Source organism: Sceloporus occidentalis, unplaced genomic scaffold, assembly GCF_023333645.1.
Source record: "Sceloporus occidentalis isolate IW3139 unplaced genomic scaffold, rSceOcc1.0.p SCAF_1, whole genome shotgun sequence".
Classification (NCBI taxonomy): domain Eukaryota; kingdom Metazoa; phylum Chordata; class Lepidosauria; order Squamata; family Phrynosomatidae; genus Sceloporus; species Sceloporus occidentalis.
Window position 1 is genome coordinate 127,255,102 of NW_028316981.1, and position 24,966 is coordinate 127,280,067.

General features: G+C 39.8%; 1 long non-coding RNA gene across 1 annotated transcript; it reads right to left on the reverse strand.

The window, feature by feature from the left end:
• Positions 1-3,420: 3,420 nt before the first annotated feature.
• On the reverse strand, positions 3,421-24,601 carry LOC149322117 (uncharacterized). Its single transcript, XR_016279802.1, has 3 exons — positions 24,413-24,601; positions 9,493-9,586; positions 3,421-4,949 (listed from the first exon to the last, which is right to left on the reverse strand). It is a non-coding gene; the product is annotated as an uncharacterized LOC149322117 (long non-coding RNA).
• Between the last annotated feature and the right edge of the window lie 365 nt (positions 24,602-24,966).

Sequence of the window (24,966 nt, forward strand, 5' to 3'; positions counted from 1 at the left end):
GTGATCAAATACATCTTTGAGAAAATTCCGTTTGTTATATGTATAGGATTAGGAAGGGTAGCTATGAAAGAAGTAGACAAGATTCTAAAGTGTAAAGATATGCAGCTGAACACTAAAGTTAGAATCGTCCGAGCCATTGTATTCCCCATCACTATATATAGATGTGAGAGCTGGACAGTGAAGAAAGCAGATAGGAAGAAAATTCACTTGAGATGTGATGCTGGAGAAGAGTGCTTAGGGTACTGTGGACAGCCAAGAAGAAAAACGGTTGGGTCCTAGAACAAATCAAGCCTGAACTCTTTCTGGAAGCCAAGGCCCGTTACAAACAGGCCATATAGTACATGCGGAGCATGTACTAGGGTTAGGAAGGGGCGGTGCTTCCTCACCCCCTAACCCTAGTCCGCGCTCCGCGCGCACAAAATGGTGGCAGCCGTTCCACACGGCCGCCGCCATCAATATGTCACGACTGTGCTGCCTCCAAACAAGGTGGCGCAGTTGTGATGTATTGGGGCCATGGCACGGCGCCAATGGCACCCTTTGTGTGACCCCGGAAGGAGCTCCGTTTCGGAGCTCCTTCCTGCTTTGCGTCGCTGGGTGCAGCCTTCAGACGGCTGCGCCCAGCGACGCAAGGGAGAAAGGGGTCTCCTCCTCCCCGCTGCCGCGGGGTGTCCTTGAGGTTTGAAGCCCCAAGGACACCCCTTTCCAGGCTGCGGGGAAGCGGCCTTTTGCCACTTCCCCGCAGCCTGCAAAGTGGCGGATCAGGGCCTTGGAGGCTGCTGGTCTGGCAGCTGAGGCCCCGATACACCGGGGAAAGGGGCGGGTGCAGGCCGCCCCAAACGGGCGGTCTGTAACCTGCCCAAGTTTACTAAATTGAGACTGTTGTACTTTGACCACATCATGAGAAGGCACAACTCATTAGAAAAGGCAATGATGCTGGGGAAGATAAAGGGCAGTGGAAAGCAAGGAAGACCAATGCAAAGGGTGCTGAACAATGGCTCCTTTTCATCCTGGAGAGAAGTGACCAGTGGGGTCCCACAGGGTTCTGTCCTGGGCCCAGTGCTATTCAACATCTTTATCAACGACTTGGATGACAGAATTGGAAGCATTCTTATCAAATTTTCAGATGACACCAAATTAGGAGGAGTAGATAACACTCCAGAGGACAGGATCAACATTCAAGATGACCTGAATAAACTAGAAAGTTGGGCCACAGCTAACAAAATGAACTTCAACAGGGAGAAATGCAAGGTACTGCACTTAGGGCGGAAAAATAAAATGCACAGATATAGGATGGGAGACACATTGCTGAATGACACTATGTGTGAAAGGGATCTGGGAGTCCAAGTAGACCACAAGTTGAACATGAGTGAACAGTGTGATGCAGCAGCTAAAAAGGCCAATGCAATTTTAGGCTGCATCAGTAAGAGTATCGTATCTAGATCAAGGGAAGTAATAGTGCCACTCTATTTTGCTTTGGTCAGGCCCTACCTGGAATATTGTGTCCAGTTCTGGGCGCCACAATTCAAAAAGGATGTTGAAAAACTGGAACGTGTCCAAAGGAGGGCAAGTAAAATGGTGAAAGGTCTAGAAACCATGTCCTATGAGGAACGACTTAAGGAGCTGAGGATGTTTAGCCTGGAGAAGAGAAGATTAAGAGGTGATATGATAGCCCTGTTTAAATACTTGAAGGGATGCCATACTGAGGAGGGAGCTGACTTGTTTTCACTTGCTCCAGAGACTAGGACCCGGAGCAATGGATGCAAGCTACAAGAAAAGAGATTCCACCTGAACATTAGGAAGAACTTCCTGACAGTAAGGGCTGTCCGACAGTGGAACAAACTCCCTCGGAGTGTAGTGGAGTCTCCTTCCTTGGAGGTATTTAAACAGAGGCTAGATGGCCATCTGTCGGAGATGATTTGATTTGGATTCCTGCATGGCAGGGGGTTGGACTGGATGGTCCTTGCGGTCTCTTCCAACTCTATTATTCTATGATTCTATGATTCAATGACCACATTCCAGAGGAGGCTACAGGACCTGAGCAGAGAAGTAGATAATAGAGGGGCTTGGAAATGTTCATTCACAGGGTTGCCAACTTGCCATGAGTTGAGGTCAACTCAAAGGCAGCTAACAACAACAAATATGTGAATATAAGTAGTGTGGAATGAAACTCCATTCACACCCCTCAGTAATGGATTGAAAGAACTCGGATGAGTTGTTTCTTACAGTATTTCTTTGAATTTCTTTGTTCCACAGGTAAGTCCCATATTGAGATACTGTGCAGCTGCTTTGTTGGTAATGTCAGATTTGTGCCATTTAACATCTTCCATAGACAGCACTCTGTTTGTCCACTGTAGAGTGAAGCGGGCATTACTGACAGAGGATGGTGTGCCTCACACTGGAAGCTAAACAAGAAAATGCACCTCTGATGTTGCAGTTTACATTATTAAGAGTTGTTATGATGCTACCAGAATAAATGTAGGGACAGAAATAATTTTGTGGCAAGGGAACCATCCATGTTATTTGGCTTGATGTAGATGAGTAGTCGTTTAAGGTTGGGAAGCTCTCAGTAAGCCAGTAAAGATGTGAGACAGGAGCTGCTGCAGCCTCCCTGTCTGATCAGCCAAAGCCCTGTATTGGTATTATCATGCTGACAAAAGAATCGAAAAACATAGATCTGTGCACAGATATAATTAATCTCCCTTCTTAGGTGTTATTTTGACAGGCTTTTCAAATATACACTCCTTAATTCACAGCTCCCTAAGAATTTTACAAAAAACTGGACCTTTTTACAGCAGGGGCACTTGCAATATCAGAATGAAACTTTCTCTCTCTCTCTCTCTTCTCCCTCCCTCCCTTGAACCAGACTGTTTACGTGCCCCCCCTCTCTCTCTCTGTATAATGTGTGTGTGTGTGTGTGTGTGTGTGTGTGTATCCCAATTAAAATAGTATATCTCTGCAGAAAGGTTATCTATCTACATCCATCTACAGTATCTATCTAGCAAATAAATTACTAGCAAATAAAGTAGTTTGCATTCAGTTAACTCAGCAGAGGGGAGAGGAGAGGAGAGGAGAGGAAGGGGCAGAATCTCACCCTTCCCAGTAGGTTCACACAAAATCAAATTGCTGAAGCCTCTTCTATCTGTGTGTTCTTCCACATTAATAACTTTTGCCATCTTGACCACACTCTGATGTTGCATGGCCACACAATTCCTGGTTTTCTTCTGTGAAGAAGGTATGAAAGCTTCATGAGAAATATGGTTTAGCAGCTAGTAGTGGAATAGTATTAAAAGGGTTGAAAGCAAATAACATACACACACGCACGCACGTGCACACACACACACACACAGAGAGAGAGAGAGAGAGAGAGAGAAAGAGAGAGAGGAGTGTTTCTTTTCCAGAAGTTACATAGGCAGATAAAATTATATTTATTTCTGTATTTCAGCAAGCTTGATCATTTTAAGTTTAGAAGCTGCAGTCCAGGGTGAATGCTCAATCAGGAAAAATGAGATAAGCCAGCAGTCAGGACTAAAGGATACAGGAATATACTAGAGCTCAGGTGAACCTTCCAGTTAAGCCTTGCTTCACCCCTCTTGTAGTCATTAAACAACCTATGGAGACCTGGTTGATTCAGTCTCCAGGCTGTGGCATGCATTTTAGCTGCTCACCTGGGACAGCTTCAAACAAACCTGCAGTCTCCCAGTTCAAGTCCAGTAGCTCCTGATAACCTTTCCGGGGTTTTACACATTTGAGGTAAATTACCCAGATGAACATAGAATCAAGTAAAACTCTGTGGTCCCTCCATAGACTTTATCTTTTTGTTGTTGTTTGTTGTTTCACTGAAGAAAATGGAAGAGAAGGTCACACGTGTATGTCTCTGAGTGACAGCAGCAAGAACACACCATGGCCTAGCTGAAATGTCAAAGCTGTTCCAAATGTAGCTCATTCGTTCTTATCTTTTATGCCAGTGAATTCTTCAATTGTGCTGTAAATGAACAGCCTGCTCTATTGTTTCAAAGTTCACTACAGTATAAACCAGAAGGCTGTTGTGTTGACTTTTAGCATCAATGTGTCACTCACTGCCTAGGAAGGACCCTTGAAATATTACAGGCTCCATTACAAGAGTTTAAACCAGGAGTTGCAGACCACCTGCTTCGGTTAGATTAGACCTGCACAACTTGGCAGTAGGCAGGGGCAAAAATTAAAATAGGCTGAACTTCTTTGGGCTATAAATTGGTTGTAATTAATTAATTAATTAATTAATAATTCCATGCTCTCCCTCCTCTGCCTGGCCCTCTCTTCAGGAGAATGCCAAGTGGCCGAGAAGCCTTGAGGGGTGAGCATTTGCCCCTGTTCTTCCTCTGCTGCCTGGCTTTCTCTGGAGAAAGCCAAGCAGTGGAGGAGCCTTGCAGGGTGAGTGCTTGCCCATCCTCCTCAACATGGCCCTCTCCTCAGTAGGAGACTGAGCAGAAGAGGAGCCCTGAAGTTGTTCTACATCCTTGTGAGCCGCCCCAAACCCTTTAGCGGGCCGCGTGCAACTCCTGGGCTGTATGTTGTGCAGGCCTGGGTTAGATGTTACCATGGACCCATGCTGTTCATAAGATGGTGTAGAGCCAACAAAAGGAGAATTGTTAACTGATAGGTTTTTTTTAAAATGTCATTTTGGGTTAGAAAGAGTATGGGATATATACATCACTCTTTTTCAGATATACTATGAAGGCCTGCAGAAAGGAACAACTTCCTTTTCCTGGCTGCTATTGAAAAAGATCTAAAACAGGGGTGGTCAAAATGAGGCCTCTGGGTCACAATTGGCCATTTTTGTGCCTCCTCAAAATTCACCTCACAATAGTGTCATAAGATGAGCAATCATTTCCATAAACTTCCATCGTCTCATCATTAATTTGCCGGGAACCATCTTCTCCATCTTACACTTCAGTCACTTCTGCCACAATCTGTAATAAAAATATAGGACACAATGAGCTGATTTTCTCAACATCATGCACTTAGGGATCAGTGATGGAACTCACAAAATTTCATCAATATACCATAATAACTTCTGGGTGATAATTATTACTTTACGATACCCCCTCGTAAGCAGGAGCTTTCTGTGTCATATCAAAATAATACTATAATTTCTATAATATAGTCACTCTGCATGACAGAGAATAATATAACAAAGAAAGATTCACAAATGGATAAGGATTACTGTGAGTTTCCTTTCCAGTACTTGCCCTTTAAATTGTTCAACTGCATAATTAGAGTCCAAGGGTTCAAAATCCCCATCTCAAGTGGACAAAGAGAAATCCATAATTCATCTTTAAATATTCATACGAGGAAGAGTTTGTGTACTTGATAACTGAAATATCTGATCACAAATCAGAAACCTTCAGGCTTAATTTTGTTGATGATTTAACTGTAGAAGGTCTTTGTAAATATAATTCACCCAAATATAGAGTCATAAGAAATTGAAGGGCAACTTTAGCATAGATGCAAACAAAACTGGTTTGACCATTATTGCAGACAAGCTAAAAGTTGCCTAACTAGGCAAGGAAGAAGGATGTGAACTGGGATAGAAAGAACCATGCATGTGGCCTCTTTTGCCATGGTAAATAGTGTGGCTCTTATATTATTTATATGTTTACCACACTGTATGGAACTGGCTCTGATACTGCTGAAAACATATGAACACACATTGGGGTAAGTAGGCACTATTTTATATAGATGCAATGCAACTCCAAGCCTAGGTAGGAACAGTATTGGAACAAATTGCACTAAATACAGGATACATCCACATCTGTGTAGATCCTTTCCTAGACTCTGCTGCAAAGTGCCCCTCATTGGCAGTGTATGATATAACTTTATTTCAGAATGTAACAGTGCCATGTGTTTCAGTCTATATTCTTAATTTAATTATATTTAAAAGTGGCTGCCATTTAAAAACAACAACAGAGCTGTCTTATTTTTAAATGTGTATTTGTTGTTTTTAATGTTTTTAGCCATTTTGTATATTTTTAATGTACAGGTAGGTTATAAATGTAAATATGAAAATATAAATGATAAAACAATATTGTTGTCGTGTGCCTTCAAGATCTTTCTGACTTATAGCAACCCTAAGACAAACCTATCATGGGATTTCCTTGGCAAAATTTGTTCAGAGAAGGGTTTGCCATTGCCTCCTCCTGAATAAAACTATATAAATGATTAAAAATATTTTTTAAATTAAATCCTGATGGGAATTTTTTCAATCAGAAATTTCAGTTTTGCAAAGGTATTTACAATTTTTTTTCTTTCTTTCATAAATTTTACTGGGATTTCTTTACTTGACTGATCAGTTATGAAGAAAGAGGGAAGCCTTCTTAGTTTTAACTTATGAAGAGGAGCAAGCTGGCTTCTGTGCCATGAAATCTGTTGTAGGTTATTTTTTTACCCCAGCAACTATGTATACTGAAAAATGGTGACAAAGCTGTTTGTGACCTTTCTTTTGACTTGACCTGAATTAGAGTTTACAAATCAGGGATGATTTTGAACTCCTACTCCCCTCAGTGCCAGCCACCATGGCCAATGGTCAAGGATTGTGGACGCTGTGGTTTAATGACATCTGGAGAACCAAGCACCTGTTGCCCACCCCAACATATTGCCAGGATCACATACCAGACATGGTCCCTGCTACATATGTATGTAGCTGTGGGATGATGAGTTATGCAATCCTATTGTTGAGGCTGGGAGAAGTAAAGATTGTGTAACAGGAGTGGCTTGGGATAATGAGAACATGTGTGGAGAGGAGGTATGAGCTGCCAATTAACGAGGTTGTTCTTGTGGGAATCCACAGCTTGGTACAGGAGGGGTAAGATCTGGGAAAAGGGTATGTTTTGAATCCTTGACAAATGGGATGAAGGTTTTGAGTGAATTGTTTGAACTCTATATGTACTGGTATAACGGGGAAATCCCTCAATCCTGGCAACAACTATATACTGTGATCATCTCTGCTTGCTAAATAAAGCTTTTCTGAATCTGCTAAAGGTTTTTGTTCCTGGAGTAATATAAACCTGTGCATTACATAGAGAGAGAGCATGCCTATGCTGTGATTGTTTCACTGAAATAAATTTGGATTGGAAATGATTATTTCATTCCAAAACTAATATTCCAATACAATATAGGAAAAATAATCAACTCCATATCAGTATCAGACATTCTGTTGGAGAAAAAGCAACTGGAGTGTGGGGTGAGGAGAATTGTGTCTCAGAATGACAAGATGAAGCATGCTTTTCATGCTGTCACCTTCATCCTGTGGCAGCATTTGATTAAAAAACCCCAAATCATCCCTAGCCTAGGTCTTGACTTAAGCTCTTCTTTATATGAAAGCCTTCCTCAGATTCTTCTCATTAACTTTTTGAATGCAAAGGATGTATGATCAGTACAAATGGATGGAAAGGTTATTCCCCCCCCCCCCCTAAAAATGCTGTTCAACATTTCTTTTGATTACAGCATCTCTGCATAAACATCTCTGTATCTCTTGACTTTCTGAGTTACCGTGTCCAAGTCATTTTCTCATGATCTTAGGTGTGGAAGGTGTTCTTTCAGCAGCAACTGCTGTAAGTAAAGCTTGGTTCCAGGAATTTGTATTGTTTTCAAGGTCATGAGTCTAAAATCATAAGACATCCTGACAAGAGGCATAGGATGAGTAATGGCCAGCCTCTTGGCAAACTGCAGGCAGAAAGACCTGGTATTATTACAATTCTGCACCCACAGCATACTGAGCCTGGTGTTCTTTTGAATTAAAATAGTGTCCAGCCATCATTTCTCTAGGTCTAGTAAAAATATTTTCCATTTTCATGATAAACACCTTGTCTGTTTTTTGTTTGAGAGAGGTGGGGGAGAAATTAAATATAATGCAATATGGAATTATAGGGAATTTGTTTTTGTCAGCACAATAAATTTAAGAAAAAGTTTTTGTGTTTTAATCTGATCAAGCTAAATTAATGTATACTACAGGTATACATTAGGGTATATATGTAAATTTCCAAAACTAGTAAATGGGTGTAAAACTGTGGTGGCTTAGTGGTTAAGATGCCAGTTCTGATGATTGGAAGATTGGAAGGTGGGCATTTCAAGGCCTGAGTGCTGCATGATGGGGTGAGCTCCTGTCACTAGTCCAGCTTCCGCCAACCTAGCAGTTTGAAAGCATGCAAATACAAGTAGATAGATAGGTACCACTTCTCAGTGGGAAGGTAACAGCGTTCAGTGTAGTCATGCTGGCTATATGACCACCAGAGCAGTCCTTGGATAATGCTGGCTGTTTGGCTTAGTAACGGAGATAAGCACTGCCCCCTGCAGTTACAACTAGACATTCATGTCAAGGGATTACCTTTACCGTTACCTTTAAAACTGATATCAGGATTGATGACCTGCCAGTTCCATATCTACTTTAACAGGCCTCTGGGGAAATATTGATCCATCTAGTTCATCATGGGCTGACAGTGGCTCACCAAAATGTCAGACTATGTCTACACTACATAGATACAGCAGCTTGATACCATTTAAACTGTCTTTAGTCCACCCTGTGGAATCCTAGTAGTTTCTCTGTGAGATAATTCTGTGCACCAGAGAACTGCACAGGAACTCTCCTGCTATCAAAGTTAGTACTTAACTAGACTACAAATCTCAGGACTCCATAGAGTGGAGCCATACAAGTTAAAATGGTACCAAGTTGCTCTGTGTAGTGCAGATGCACTTTTAGACTGTGGTCTTCTGCAGCCTGACCCAGAAATGCCAGAAATCAAATCCTAAGATCTTCATACAAATTATGCTTCATAGAAACTATATGCTCTCTTTGCTATTCTAAGTCCTTCTCTGGTTGCCTTTCTTTCAAATATTAGGCAGATGGCAAACATTAGGTAGCCTTTTCTGTTGGTACACATTACTTTTGGACAAAAGCTTGGAAACACTACTGACCATGATGGCAGGAGGATTCTGGATATTTATCGTCCAAAAAAGGCAAAAGTTTCCAAACTCTGCTTTGCACCTGTCTCCTCAGATAGTTCCAGGAGGTGCATTTTATCTTTCTCTTGCTACATTAAAATTATTCTCCAGTGCTTTCAATAATGATTAAAAATTATTCTTTAGTGCTTTCTACTTAATTATGTCCCCTCTATTCAATTCATTTGACTGCTGTTTTATTGTTTAGGCTTATTGCCTGTTACTTCTCCACATGATAGTGTATTGGTACAAGTATGTGGGTGTATATATCTCACATTTGTGGACAGGTTTTGAATCCTGTCCTCCAATACTATAAAACAAGAACCCACCAATGTAATTCCCAACATCTCTAGTCAGCATAGGCAATAGGGGAGCATGCTGGGAATTACAGTTGAACAACTTGTTGAGGGTTGCACAGCTCCCACTCCTGTAAAGGACAGAAGAATTACAATCTGCAATTTATTTCATTAAATTAGGGTGCAGAGAAGACATGCTTGCAACTTATATGGACAACTTTACCTCAGATGTATTTGGCTGGTATGTGCAGAATAGTTGTGTTTCTGAAACTCCTTCTCTTATTCTGAAGCAGTTCCTTAAATCACGATGGCTCAACCTGAAGAGAAAAATCACCCTTAAAATATTTCATCAATTTACTGTGATTTCCTAATTTTCATGAATCACAGGCTCTGTCATAGGAAATCCTAGGTAATTACACACATAAATGTCACTACCTTAAATCAGGGGTATCCAGATACCACAGATGTAATGCACAAATAGTTTGGGACTGATTAAAGCCTTCTGCAGTTATGATTTTTGTCATCCCAACTGCCTGATAACTAGGCCTAATTATGTCAATCTCTTGATAGCAGTGTGCATGTTAATTGCCATGTCTCATCATTATTTCACTGAGCTTCCTGAGTTAACTAAGGATGAAATGTAAGATATGAGAATTTTAATTGATTTTAGGAAGTACCTAAGGTTCTTCAGTGTCATCTTACAGATCTTTGGTTTTAGCTTACTCATGGGGTCACAATTATATAATGGACTTCTTGCCCCTTCACACTGATTCTGTAGTAATAGTCCTGCTGTAGAAGTAATGTCTCTTTGTTTATTAAAATATTTGTATGTATAGAGAACTCAAGGTGGCATACAATAAAAAGGGTACTATGAAAGAAAATAATGTGTGTAAAATGTAACCCACTTCCAATTACCAAAAGACACCTCTGTACAGAAATAAGGAATAAAATAAACACTGGAGTAGAGAGTCCAGTATAATTTCAAAAAGGGTATAAATACTCCACTGAAAAATGAGCAATTGCAAAAAATATATAAATTATCCAACCTCAAGGCCAGAGTTATCTGACCCTGGAACATGAAAGTCAATAAAGTTTCTCAAAGGGTAACAATACCCCACTATAAGTAGTGCAAATGCAAAAATAAAATCCTAAAATGATATTAAAAACTCAAGGCCAGACATGTTTTGACCTCAGTCTTCCTCAGTGGCCTATAACCATTTAAAATATATTGTATCTGCTCATCAACTCACACAATGTGTCTCTACTCAATTCAGAAGCAACAATGGTCACGTATTGCTCACTAAAACCCTTATATAACCAGATGATCTGGTAATAGGAGCAATCCTGCCAAGACTCAGGAGAAGACCCTAGGGAAAACTTAGAGTGTAAAAGAGCAATGAAAAGCTCAAACCATCAACTCACACTTAAGCCCACCGGGGATTCAGATCTCCATGATGAATCCAGTTGGGTTCCAATTTTTGTGGTTGTTTTGTGTTCTTAGTATTAGATATCCCATCCAAACACCCAAACTTTAATGAGATTCTTCTCCTATTTACAGAGGCGCGTTACAGACTGCCCAAAAGTGGGTGGTCTGCCGCCGCCGTCATTAACTGCACCCAGAAGCCCCAGCAGCCAGACCGTGAGGCTTCCCGGCGCAGCTAAAAAGAAGCGCCGAAATGGCGCTTCTTCTTGGCACCCAGAAGTGGCATCGCGAGGCGCGAGGCGTGCACTCACGGCATCACTTCCACCGGGCCACATCTGGACACTGTGCATCTGAGCTGTAAAGATGGCAGCGCCCGTGTGGACGGGCGCTGCCATTTACTACATGCTCTGCGCGTACTAGGGATGGGGCCGGTTAAGAAGGTAAGACCCTTCCTAACCCTAGCACGCCCCTTTCTAACCCTAGTATGTGCGGAGCGCGTACTAAATGGCGGTCTGTAATGCGTCAGAATCTCCTGCATATCCTCCTACCCTGAGACCTTGCCATTCAACAACAGATCAACACCGAGATTAACATGTAAATCACTTCCTCCCAACTAAGAGTCACACAAGTATGTATACCTCACATACCTCCATACCTCCACCCTCTGAAGATGCCAGCCACAGATGCAAGTGAAATGTCAGGAATAAATTCCAGAACACAGCCGCATAGCCTGGAAAACCCACATAAAACTATGGACGCCAGCTGTGAAATCCTTCAACTTCACAATGTAAGTTGACCTTTCTTCCCTCCAGAGGTTTTTGGCATGAGAACTAACACTTTCATTGTTCTGAACTAGCAAGCCCTTCCTGCCATTCCTGCCATCTCACCCACCTCTATTTTCCCTCTCTGCTGTTTAACATGAGAGAATTTGATTCCCTGTGCTATAACAGTTTTATTGTGGATTTTCTGTGCCATGAGGCCCGTGGTATTGCACTATTTCCAACCAGAGCATTACTGCTACCAAAGCCGCTTGGGCTGAAAAAATGGTTTCACATCCAAGTGGTGTAATGTCTCACCGAGCAATCTCAGGATTGCATCCTTGCTAAAATATGACATCAGGGAGACTTTAACCACATAAGGAGATGTTTTTCAGCTTTCAGCTCCTGTTCAAAATTCTTCCCATGCTGTAACGTCCCTCATTTAGTGAAATGTCCCTCATTTAGTGAAAGTCTGTGCCATTTTATGCTTTACATACTAAATTGCTTGAAAGAGAAGTGGAGACCCATGGAGAAAATAATTGCAACACAGAGAAAGAAAGAATGGCTGAATACACCAGAGAAATACAAATGCTCAGTTACATCAAAGAAACATTGTTTTGATGTGTGCATAGTAGCTAAGTAAAGGAAAATAGCAGCATTTCATATCAAAATCTTTCATACACATCAGATAAGCCTCAAGCAATATAGGCAAAGGTGTGTTTTTCTAACAAGCATATTAACTTCAAAATAGTGTGTATTTATGTATCTGGTTTGATGTACTTCTGAAACAGTGGTTTACTGTACTTTGAATCTCAGACAGAAACATAATGAATCTTCTTCAGAAGCATAACAAAGCGATATGGTAAGAAATCTGCTTGTTTTTTTTTAAATTAAAAGAGGGCTGGGAAACTCTTTGGAGCTAGTTTTCAGCACGGCAGAAAGGTGCAGCAGGAATTGGGGGAGGGGTGGGGGGGGGGACCAAGAGAGCCCTGATTCCAGTAAGGTTGGATGTGGAAGTACACCAATGGATGTGGTGTGGCATAGTTGGTTTTAGTCAATAATAATACTTACTAGTATTTAAATAGAGAAATGTCTGTGCCGGGAACTGTTTTGCAAGCTTTTGTCAAAGACAAATTAATAAAGAGTGGGTTGACAAATATTAATAATAATTAGCAGCCCTGTGGATTGTGGCTTTGGGAACTAGTCTATTGTCCTTTTCAGTGAGTCACTGCATGCTTGAAAGTGGATACTTTGGTTCTATTAGCCTGGGCTAGCTTCTGAGATAAAGGAGATTTGAATTTTGGGGTAAATAATAATAATAATAATAATAATAACAATAGTTTTTATTTATATTTCCCACTTCTCCCTATGGATCGAGGAGGGATTACATCAATAAAAATAGAATTACAGTTCCATATAAAATACATTCCATGATGGGAGTTAGCACTCAACAGGCATCTGTGCCATTTTCTTCAACAGATATAATATGGTGGCAGGGAATGGGGGCTGAGAAACTGTCCAGCAAGGCAAGAAGGAGATGAACTTTGCTGATTAGAGATGGGATTAGATGTAACATAATATGACCTATGAGCAGCATAGTTCCCTTTTCCATGTGGCATTATGTTGCCTTCCCATCCATGCCAGAGAACTGCTCTGAAACAGATTGACCTTTTAACACTTTAGATCAGACTACAGATATGTAAGTTTTGGCAGACATGGCCATCTGGGCGATTAATACCCACAGTGCTGTAGGAAATATCTCATTACCACTTGGTACCCGGCTATAGCAGTGTGACATCTGGACAATGCCAGTTGTCAACAAAAACACCTGCTATAGACTGTGTGGGCATTGTTTATATTGGGATATCTTGATGATGGATTTTACTTCTAAATAAAACTTTTAAAGACCAGCAGCCCAGAACGATAGCATTCCCTGGCACAAACTGATATCAATGATATTTTCTCTTATGTAACAGTGCTTAGTGAGCCAGTGTGGTGTAGAGCTTTGAACATTGGACTATAACTTTGGAGATGAAGGTTCAAATCCTTGCTCAGCTATGGAAACTCACTGGGTTACGTTAAGGCAAGTTACACTCTGTCAGCCTTAGAGGGAGGCAAAGGCACCCCATCCAAACAAATATTGTCAAGAGACCACATGATAGGTTCACCTTAGGAATGCCATATGTAGAAAATGAAGGCACATAACAGCACAATGGGGTTTAGGCTCAACAGTATTGAGGTTGCAAGTGTTCTGAAATTTATTTGGGTGTGTATTCATTGAAATATAAAAATAAAAGATTGTTTATTCAAGGACACATGTTTAGGTCTGTGATATAAAAGAGATCACATAGTTGTAGGTTTTTTGTCATAGTTTTGTGTAGAGGACTATTTTGATAGTTTGACAGGTCTGAGGCTTGAAACTGCCCCAAAAGCATTGATAAGACAACCATGCAAAAGTATTCAAAAATGGTTGAAAAACATGTTTTTCTAGTGTTAAGAAACCCCGAGAAGAAGAGACCTGGACTGTTGAGGATCTTCACAGTTCAGGACTTCTTTTCCGTGAAATTTGCATGTGGTTGTTTTTGCACAGAAAACATTTTCTGTGCAGAAAATAGTATCTATATGCAGAAATATTGTTTTCTGAGCAAAAACTTTCCAATTTCTGGTTCTCTCACCTTATTCTTATTTTAAACTCCCAAGTTCTCTTCATTCTGAATAAGTAACTTCTTAGAAAAAACAAAATAAAACAAAATTCTCCTTCATCCCCAACTGCACTTCGAGGAGTGCTCAGATGGAAGATGCCATTTTCCCCTCTCCTTTACTGTATGTGTGTGTTTGTGTGTCTGTGTGTCTGTCTATCTGTGTCTTGTTACTATAAGGGGATTTGTCATAATCTTATTCCAGGAAAACTAGGGGGCAGGATTACATTACAAATTATTCATTTACATTTCTTTGCATTTCCTCTTGTCTATGCCTAGTCTTTCCTAGAAATTTGCAACACAGTCCAGTTTTTTGTGGGGTTTTTTGAGCTATGTGGTCATCCTCTAGAAGAGTTTGTTCCTGACATTTTGCTGGCATCTGTGGCTGGCATCTTCAGAGAAAGCCTTCGACTTCACAAATCCAGACCAAATTAAGGTCTTTCATTTAATTATGTGAATTTAACATATGCTTAAGTTTCTGCCACTATGATCAATGTTGCTAACTAAAGTAAGTTAACTAAATTGTAATGTGTATTCAAAAAGTAAATCCATTCATAGAAAACAATTGGATGTTACTCCTCCTAGATAATTGAGTATAGGATGGCATATGACTGAAGTCATAAAAAATGCTTAATTTGCCCAGATCATAACCATTGTAACCAATGGTTTCTGGGTTTGGAAGAGGTTAATCATTTTCACTGCACTTTCATCAACAATGTTTAATAATGGCAACGCCAGGTCCTCAGCATTTAGATTTGAAAGCAACCCAAAGACTAAATTACAGAGTACATAATGTACAAAAATGACAGGCTGTTCTATAAAAATGTATTTTTTTAAAAAGAGATGACATTAATAATAGATTTCATGATCTCTAGAAATTATCAAAGCCCAAATTAGGTTTCTTTGCAATTGGATGAAGTTGTGCTCTCCACTACAGCACTCATTTTAGTTGGACAGACGTTTTCCGTTTCTGCTCAGTACAAAGATGCTGTGAACTGTCAACTCCTCCAGAGGAACTTTACCATTATTGTTCTTTTCTTATCAGTTTAGATGAGACAGCATCAGTGACTTTAGTGCTGTCATATTACTGAAGAATCTTGTACTGGGATTTATAACACCTATTTTTAATTCTTAGGTCATGTCCCCAGAATTCAAGCATTCATCATTCCTTTTACAAAAGTACTGTATTCCTTGTAACTGTTGGAGTTGGCAACTCGCTAGATGTTAGGAGCTTAGGCTATAATATCTATCTGGGGTGAGTTGCTGTTTGTTAAATTGTTTGTTTGCCCTACTCTCTTCTTGCACTGCATTGTCTTCCTTTGTTCTTCACAGTCTCCTCTCTCCTCCCCTTCTTTCCTCTTTTTCTATCCTCCATAACAGCATGTGTGAGACAAGCTTCACTTCATGAGATATTCAGACTTTTCTAGTTACTCTGTAGAGACATTCTATTTCCTTACACCCCCCCTTTCTATGTTGTTGTTGTTGTTGTTGTTGCAGCACATCTTGAAGTCATTTCCAGCTTATGACATCACTTAGGCAACCCTATCATGGGGTTATCTTGGCAAGATTTTTCCAGAGGGGGATTGCTTTGGCCTTGCTCCAAGGCTGAGAGAGTGTAAATTTCCCAAGGCCACCCAGTGGGTTTCCATGGCTGGGCATGGAATTGAACTCTGGTCTCTAGAGATTTAGTCCATTACTCAAACCACTACACCATATTTGCTCTCATTGAAATTGCTAGTCTCCACTTGAAAACTGAAATGAGTGTATATTTGATGCTGTTTTTCCTATTAACTACTGGGCTACCAAGTTCCCAAGGTAATGTGAAAAAGGGCTACTGAGCAATGTTTCTACCTTACAAAGAGGATAAAGGCAGGTAGAAGCTGGTATCCTGTTGGTAAAATATGATGACATGAGTAGGATGAATATATGCCATTGAAACTCACTTTTTGGTTGTTGCAGAGATCAGACATTCTGTACTGATTGTGCAACAACCAAAATTCCCTCCAACCCAACTTATCTCAGCTGCTGCCAACCCAAACCTGGCCATTTCCTAGTTGGTGGAGAGTGCAGTGGTGGATCAATAGTTAATCTTCCAGTTATTTTTCTATAGCTGCATGCAGAGCATCGGCATCATCCCCGGGGAACTCTGGAGGACCATAGAAGTCTTTGAAGAGGCCTCTTGCTGTCTATTCAGTTATAGGAAGACTGCTGGATGCTTGTCGGATCCTTCCACTTCTAACTGATCAGGAAATGACCATGTTCAGGGGACTACAAATGAGAAAAGGTAAATGTAGGGATGCTGGATGGGAGACTATTGTAGCTGCATCTCTCCCAATGCATGATTGGAAACAGAGTATTTTTCTTTCTCTGCTGGCCCCTGTGTGGGTGTGTAGGTTGTTAGTTCTTCAGCTTCTGCCTAACTGGTTGATTACTCCATTTGGATAGACCCAGTAGTAACTTTCACATTTACCAACAATAATGTATGTCCTCAATAAAAGAGATTTATTCTGATGGGATGAAGAGAAGAGACTTTTAAAAAAGAAGGAAGAAAAAGAAAGTAGATCTGGAAAAACTTTAGGGTTTGTAATCCTGAGGTGGACATTCTAAGAGAAGATATCTTCAAATACATTTCACCAATTTCCCCTCTGGAGCCTTGTGACCACAGAAAATCTACTCTGTGGGACTGGAACAAAATTAACATTGTGTCTTCCTGTCAATTCATTGTTATGCCCTTTCTGGTCTAAGATTTCAGTTAAACTTTCTGCCACCTACTATCACCTCCAGTGGGGCTTTTGACAATGTGAGCTATAGCTAAGGTTCATGTTCAGCCTGCCAGCTTCTAAGGGCCAGGTGGCTAGCTTTTTATTCAGCTAATAATAGGGGAGGACATTTTCTGCCTTGATAATTATATTCAAAGAGTGAATTTTCTTTGCCAATCAATGGACAGATACAAATTTGGAAAGAACTGCAAGCAAAAAAGAAAGAAAAAGCTAAAACAATATTAATAATAGAGTTAAACTGTATAATAAAATTGCAGGACTTGCTGTCCTTTTCTGTGAAAATGCCTTTTAATGTCAGTTTTTCCAACACTAGCAGGAGTCCTGGGCTTTCAGAAAGTGAGGTCCAAATGATGTTAATTTGATTTGAATTTCTTGAACAGCACAAACAATGGCTCATTTCTAATCACAAAAGGGGACCTAGAATTCTGAAAAGTTCCTCTGAAAGAACAAATGTTCAGAGTTCTCAGACTGTTAATTAAGAATCCAAAATAGAAGTAGCTGATAACTTACAACAAGAAAAGGGCATCCCACGAATTCTGAAAGGGCTTAAAGTGACCTCCAATATTATTCTCAAATGTTAATGTTAAGTGCATTAAACTAGTAGCTAGGAAAGTAAGGATAAAGCCTTGAACTTCTAGAGTCCCGGGTTATATGATTGCTTTACAAATATCATAAAATTATAAGGTTTGGCAGAAGTAAAGACTGTAAATTACTCCTAATTTTTCTGACTGTGAGACAAATGAGATGTCTATGTAGAGAATGCCATATATATATATATATATATATATATATATATATATAGAGAGAGAGAGAGAGAGAGAGAGAGAAAGCTCATATTCCATGGTTCTGTGAGTGAAATCTGAATCCAAAGACTGCAATGCATTCTCATTCCCTAACAGGAGTTCTGCTGTTCAGGGTTTCAGTTTAATATCCCTCCATTGTTTTGCATTGACCCCATTTTGGCCTCAATCATATCAAATTCTCAGGCCCCCTTTGAAGATAGAAAGAATGCCAGAGAAGCCTTCACTGACGTCCTTGTCAACTGCTTTCACCATCTATTGAGGCCTTAGGGAATGATGTGTTCTTATCTTCACACAGCACATGCAAAACAGTAAATTGTGTGCCTCATCTTTTTTCTCCTTGAATCTCTTTCAGATTGATGTAGTGGCTTTGGGTCTGCAAGTGACCTAGGAATCAGGTGGCTAGAGTGCAAGAGCTGTGGGGTAGCTAATCCAGCCAGGTCAGTCTCAGGTTATTCAGCTAGATGAAGGGAGAACCAAGAGCCAGCCAGCCAGTCATCAACCAGCCCAGAAATTGTTACAGCAAGTCAGTAGCCCAGATAAACAAAGCTAGCAAGGAGTAAAACAGAATCACCAATTGTAGCTAGATCAATGTCAAGAAAACACTAACCCCAAAGCATACTGAGCACTGCCAGTCACCAAGATAGAACAGTTGCAATCGACACACATGCCAGGGAGCTGCTGGTAGATTTAAAGGCAGCTATCTCAAGACACGAAATGCTTAATGAGCCAGAATCTCCTGTTTTACAGCCACAGGGATTGATGTAGTCTCTCCTTATTTAATTGACGATCTTGAAAGAATGGCAGTATGTCCTCAGTGTCTACAACTTCCCGCTGGGGAGTAGGGTGTCCCACTTTTTCAGTCCCCTGATACTTGGGCCCAGAGAGGCCACCTGTCATCAGGAGCTGTAAATTCCTGGAAATCTGACTCCTCTGTGTCTGATTCTTCCAACTTCAGAGGGTGTATTATGACATTTTGATTGCTAGATCCTTTCCTACTGGATTTTTTGGTGGGTAGATTTAAATTCAGAATTTTATTTATGGTCAGGAGTTGAAAATTATAGTACTGAAATGAATTGAGAGCAGAGTTTGTCAGGATGAAGGATTTAGGTCATGTCAAATTCTCTGCTTTGGAATGTAAACAATTTGGAAATGGCTCCTAATTTATAATTATAATCTAAATAAAGGAAGTACTTCAAGAGACAGTTTTAGTGACAGTGAAACAAAATATTTAGATAAAAGATTGTTTAATTCAATGTAACCAATAAAAATGTGATTTGTAGTTTCCTTTATTCAAAATACTATAAAAACTTGGTTCATTTTAGAATCGTGGTCCCAGAATTTGAAATATGAATTTTCTCTGGGAACAATGCTGCAGCTAAATAAACTATGTTTCCTTTCCAATCGAGCTCCTGGTCTCCCTGCTGATTTCTGGTTAAAATTCTGGTTTTAAAATAATCTATAATCAATACTCTATAACAGAATGATCAATCAGTGGTGTGATTATTTTAGTCAAAGAAGAGCCATTTTTGTATGAGATCTCACTGTAGATATTTGAGGACAGGAAAAAATGTTTTGAATGATTCGCCTCCCCTAATTTCAATGAATTCAAAAGTAGAAGCTAGGGGAAAGGGGGGGGGGGGGGTAGCGAAAGAAAAAGGAAAAAGGAAAAAAAGAGAGATATTAAGGGTAATTGTTACAGGGGATAATGGAATAATTCTCTGAATTCATGGCAGTTACACATGCTTCAGTTTAGGAGATGGAGGACTAGGTGGCTAAGTTGAAAGCTTCATGGTAAAAATTATCATAGAGGAAACTGGCTAATAAAGAAGCGGCAGAAAATACAAAGTTTTTTTTAAATAAAAAATTATTGGTTAAAATTTAAAATGTTACAATCATATCATCACATTTTAAACACGTTACATACAACAAATCATAATATCATCATTACACATGCCATTTCAGGATAAGAAAGTACAGAGCTGTTTGAAGAAGAGGCAGTGAGTGGAAAAGATAATCTTTGGAGTTCAGCTCACAAAATCCACTTGCCAGCATAGCCACTGGCTTCAAGTTACATAAGTGAATGTCCTTTGTGGTACAAAGCAAAATCGCTTCAAAGGCAGTGTAATCGCTGCCAGGTAGCATCTGGGCATACACCCATTCCCAATCCAAAGAACCATGGATTGGCTGTGGAGATGAACTAAGAACTCTCCTTCCTATTTCTTTTTGCAATGCTATAAAAAGGAGATCTGCTAGTTTAATCTTGTGCCTCTGCCCTCTCTTTCTTGCACCTGGAACTCTGCATAAGTATAGAACTTAATGCTCTTCTGCATCAAACAGGATCTTGGCCCAAATGTGCTGCTTGTTAGGTTGGCCCAGTCCTGGTCAGGGCCTCCTCCAACTAGGTAGAGTTGAGGCAGCTGCATAAATAAGGTGGCATATGCCAAGGGAAAAGGGATAGACATAAAATGTGTGGGGACAGGGCTGTGTGGACTCCTTGGCCTTTTCCATGAACCCCATCTTGAGGATAGCTTTCATCCTTGGAATTCAATAGAGGATGTGTCCTAATGCTCTCTTGGTGGAACTGGGCAGATTCAACTGCCAGCTCAACTGAGAAATGGGGAATTGTGGAGAGGCATCTTTGCCTCAGGCAGAAAAACATCTTGGACCAGCCTTCATCTTGTCTTTCTATCCAATAGGTATTTGAACCACTATAAAATGTTATTAACGTGATCCAAAAAAGTACATTTTCCTGTAAAGCCATTTCAATGTCTTTATAGGTTGTTTATCATCATGCCTATGGTTTGGTCTGAATCAGTATTTTCACAACTAAGCAGTATATGTGCTCTGATGGCTATGTTTGCTGTAGTCAGATCCTGGTTGGCTAAACAGTTACATTTTTGTCTTTCTTTTAATGAGAAAAGAGTCCATTAAGATGGAATTTATCTGCTTAATTACCTCAGGACTCAAGGAAGACTTAATTGGAATTTCTGTAATGGCTTTGAAGAGGCAATTATTATTGTTTCTATGAGCAATCCATTTATTTTAGCATAGAGCTAATATGTGAGGTTGGTGGAAGGAACGAAACTGAGAGATAGACTGACAGATCTATCTAGAGAGATAAGGGCCATTTTCTATGGCCATTTTCTAAAGGCAGGTGTTTGTGGGTTTGGGTCATTTCTTCTAATTCAGTCAACTTTGTCCTTAAATCCCAGTTTTGGTTACTCATTAGAAAAAGAATCTCTGATGCCAAAGTCTGTCAATGCCATCTCTACTCACCTCTGTTAAAGGTGCTAGATTGCTTTTAACAATATGAGAGAATTGTAGTGGTAAAAGTAAATTAAGGGTGTCCTGGTGGTGCAGTGCTTAAATGCCAGTATTGCAGCTACAAGGTTGTGAGTTCAATCCCAGGGACTTAGCCTTCCATCCTTTTGTAGGTCAGTAAAATGAATACTCAGCTTGTTGGGGGCAATTGGCTTACAGACCGTAAATCACTTAGAGAGTGCTGGGTATTAAGCAGTATATGAAATGTGAATGCTTTTTCTATTACTATTGGTATAAGTAAATCATTTATTTATTTATTTTATATGCAGCCTTTCTCCTGAATTGGACCCAAAGCAGCTCACAAAAGATGCTTAAAAACAACAACAATAAAACAGTTCATTTTTATAACACAGTTAAAACACCACGTTTATATGACACGTCAAAATGTAAAATCCTTAAAAGCTAAAAATATAAAACCACTGAAAACATACCAAAGTGAACACCCCAAAAGGAATCCTCCCTGGATGCAGGAATGTATTAAAAGCCTGCTAGAAAAGAAAAGTTTTTGCTTGCAGGTGAAAGAAGATCAGGGAGGAGGCCAGCCTAGCTTCCTGCACAACGGAGTTCCCATTCCTAAGCTGTGCATCGTATGGGGGATCTGGGCAAGAATGGCAAAGTCAACCTTGTATTTCAATTTTGTAACAGAGGATGGTCTAGCATGCATTCCATTCTGTCTAGACAGTCTTCCCCAGGTGCTTTAATCAACTCAGTGCAGGAACATTGAATCTATCCCAGTCCAGCTCTACTACTGGGTACTTGTGGTTTTAGTTTGGACTCTCTACTTCCTTGTATGGAAAAATGTGACTTGAAGGACTGTTTGAATAGATCCATGCCCGCTCCTAGCCAATGTGCTTAGTTATTCTGTCCACGAAGCTTTTGCTCATTGTTTGCAATCACACAGACAATATCCACAACTGCTATTTTCAGAAAAGAACAGCAGATTGGCAGGATGGGGGTGGTGGAAGCAAAGGCTCCAGCAAAAGCGTCTGGACAACTCCCCCTATGTAAGATCCAAATTCAAAGAAGCTCACCAACACACCAAGAAAAGCTCATTATTTTTGATGTTCAAATCACCATGCAGTGAGTGACAGGAATCAATTTGTTGGTGTCTCAACTTTTGCACACTATTTTTACAATGCAGTGAGAACTGGTTTGGATCCCATGCTAAGCCTAATATTTTTTGCTTCAGATCTCTTATTTTTAGCTTGGACACAAACAGAAAAAGAAATGATGCTAGAATAAAATTATATAGATATATTTTCAACTAAATTTTTAAAAATATAATAAATAATCAGTCCATGTAATGAGGGGACGTTCAAAATACAGTTTGAATATAAGTAATTCCTAGCACCATTGCTATCACCTTTATATCCCTTTTTAGACCATCCTCTATTTAAACAAAAAGTTAAATACGATCAATATAAGGAATGGAGGGGGGAAAGGAATATCTAGAATAAATAATTTATATATAAATGGCAGACCTAGACATTTAGATTTAAGTTAGCCCTCTGTATTCACAGATTCTGCATCCACAGATTCAACCATCCATGGCTTGAAAATATATATATATTAAAATTCAAAAAGCAAATCTTGATTTTGCCTTTTTATATATGGGATACCATTTTACTATGCCATTGTAAATAATGGGACTTGAGCAAATATGGATTTTGCTATCTACGAGGGGTCCTGAAACCAAGAGCCCACTGTACTTGAGAATAAACTTAAATAGATAGTACTTAGTTCCAGTTAGTATAAATACTTCATATATATAAAAATATGTGCATAATTGTATAAATCATGTAATAGCAACACAAGACACTACAACCCACAACATTCTCCTATACACATATATCTTGCTCTCAAAATAAATAAGTAAGCAACAAATACTGACTTCCCAGTTGCCAAGACAATGTATTCCTTAATCCTTTTCTGTAATCCATCCCCTCATTCCCTCATATATAAACTTCTTGTATTCAGTTCACTCTTAATTTTAACTCTTTATAACTAAAACAGGAAGAAGAAGAAAAACACACCACCCTTTCCTTATAATGTCATCTTTTTGGCCCTGTACAGACTGGCACTATGCACCAGCCTGGGCCGATTTTAGGGCTCAGGAGAGTGGAGCGTCCGCACACTCCCAAGCCCTACCACGCCATCTGGGCACCATCTTGGCTTGCCCCCGTCCACACAGGGCCCACCATATTGACATACACGCAGCGCAGCATCCAAATGCCATAGTGCCACATGGACATCATCATTGCACATGAGGGCGCCAAAGAAACCCATTGCGCACGCTAAAAAGAACCTGCCAGGAGCAGGTTCTTTTTAGGGCTCCCACAGGCTGCGCCATTTGGTTGCTGCAGCCTCTATATAGGGCAGAAAGGGGTGGCATCTTGGTGCTCCTTTCTACATAGCTGTATCCCCCCTTTCTTAACCTAAATAAAATCAATCAGTCTTCAAAACCTGCTAATGCCATTTCATCCTCTCTTAGCTGCACATGATATAAGGACTTTATCACATGGGGGGAAAGCTGGAGTTTAAACAGACATTAGCTCATGAAAATCATGTGATCATGGTGAAGATTTTCACATGCATTGAGATTAAAGAGGACTTATCCCAGCAATAAACAGGGAATAACCAGCAACAATGATTTGTTGCTGGTTATTACCTGTTTATTGATGGGATAAGTCCTCTTTAATCATGATGTCGTGTGAAAATCTTCACTGTGATCACACAATTTTCAGGGGTTACTGTCCATATAAACCTCCGCTTTCCCCTGATTCTCCCCATGTGATAAAGTCCTCTGGTTCCACTCTTACAAGAACTGTTTTCTGGGCTTAGCTTTCATTAGTTGTGTTAAATAACTCATTTTCTTAATAAAATAATTAGAACAGAAGGTCCTTCAAAACCATTACCACATATGGTGGGAATGATAAAAATAAAAAACTGGGCAAGTTCAAAATTATATCAAATATTACAAGAGGAAAGTTTTGCAAAATGTAAAGAACTAAAAATTGTCTGGGAATCAGATTTGGCGATCAAATTGTCAGAGAACAATGGGATATAATGTGGGCAGCTCCACCTTATAAAAATTATCTGCCCAGGCTAAAGAAAATGTATTAAAAAGATTTCATAAATGGTACTACCATCTGCTTAAACACCACAAAACTGATAATGAACTGTCAAAGCTATGCTGGAGAAGATGTAAAATAGGAGATTGGCAACATGCTCCCCAAAAGTAAATTTTGGAGATTTTACTCTGGAAAACATATCAAATTGGATAAGAAAAGGCCAAATGTCAGTGAATACAATGCATATGATACAGACTGAATAAACAGGGTGATGGTATGCAGCCTTACCTGATCCCTTTGCTGATTGGGAACCATTCTGTTTCTCCATATTCAGTGCTGATGGCAGCCTCTTGTTTTGAGTACAGGTTACACATCAGAACAATCAAATGTTGTGGCATTCCCATTCCACTAAGTGCAAACCATAGCTTTTTATGATCTATGCAGTCAAATGCTTTGCTTAGTCAATAAAACATATGCTGATTTTCTACTGGAATTCCCCAATGTGTTCCATTATCCATTGTATGTTTGCAATGTCATTCATTCACCTAACAATGTAAAATTTTTATGTTGCATATATCTAATGTTGCATAGCAATAGGGACATCTAGTGGGTATTTGAACAATTTTCAAAGAGACAGTATATATACAAAAAAAAAAAAAAAAAGGGGGGGGGAAGCTTTGTAATACTGCTAAGACTAACCAATTTATGTCAGGACAAACTTTCCTGGAGCCCAAAAGAGGTAGACTGGAGCCCAGGAAACCTTATGCTGAAATTCTTTAGGGGTTGTTTTTTTTTTTTTTGGTAACTCATGGTAACTTTCTTTTTATCTGGGTTTTTCAAGG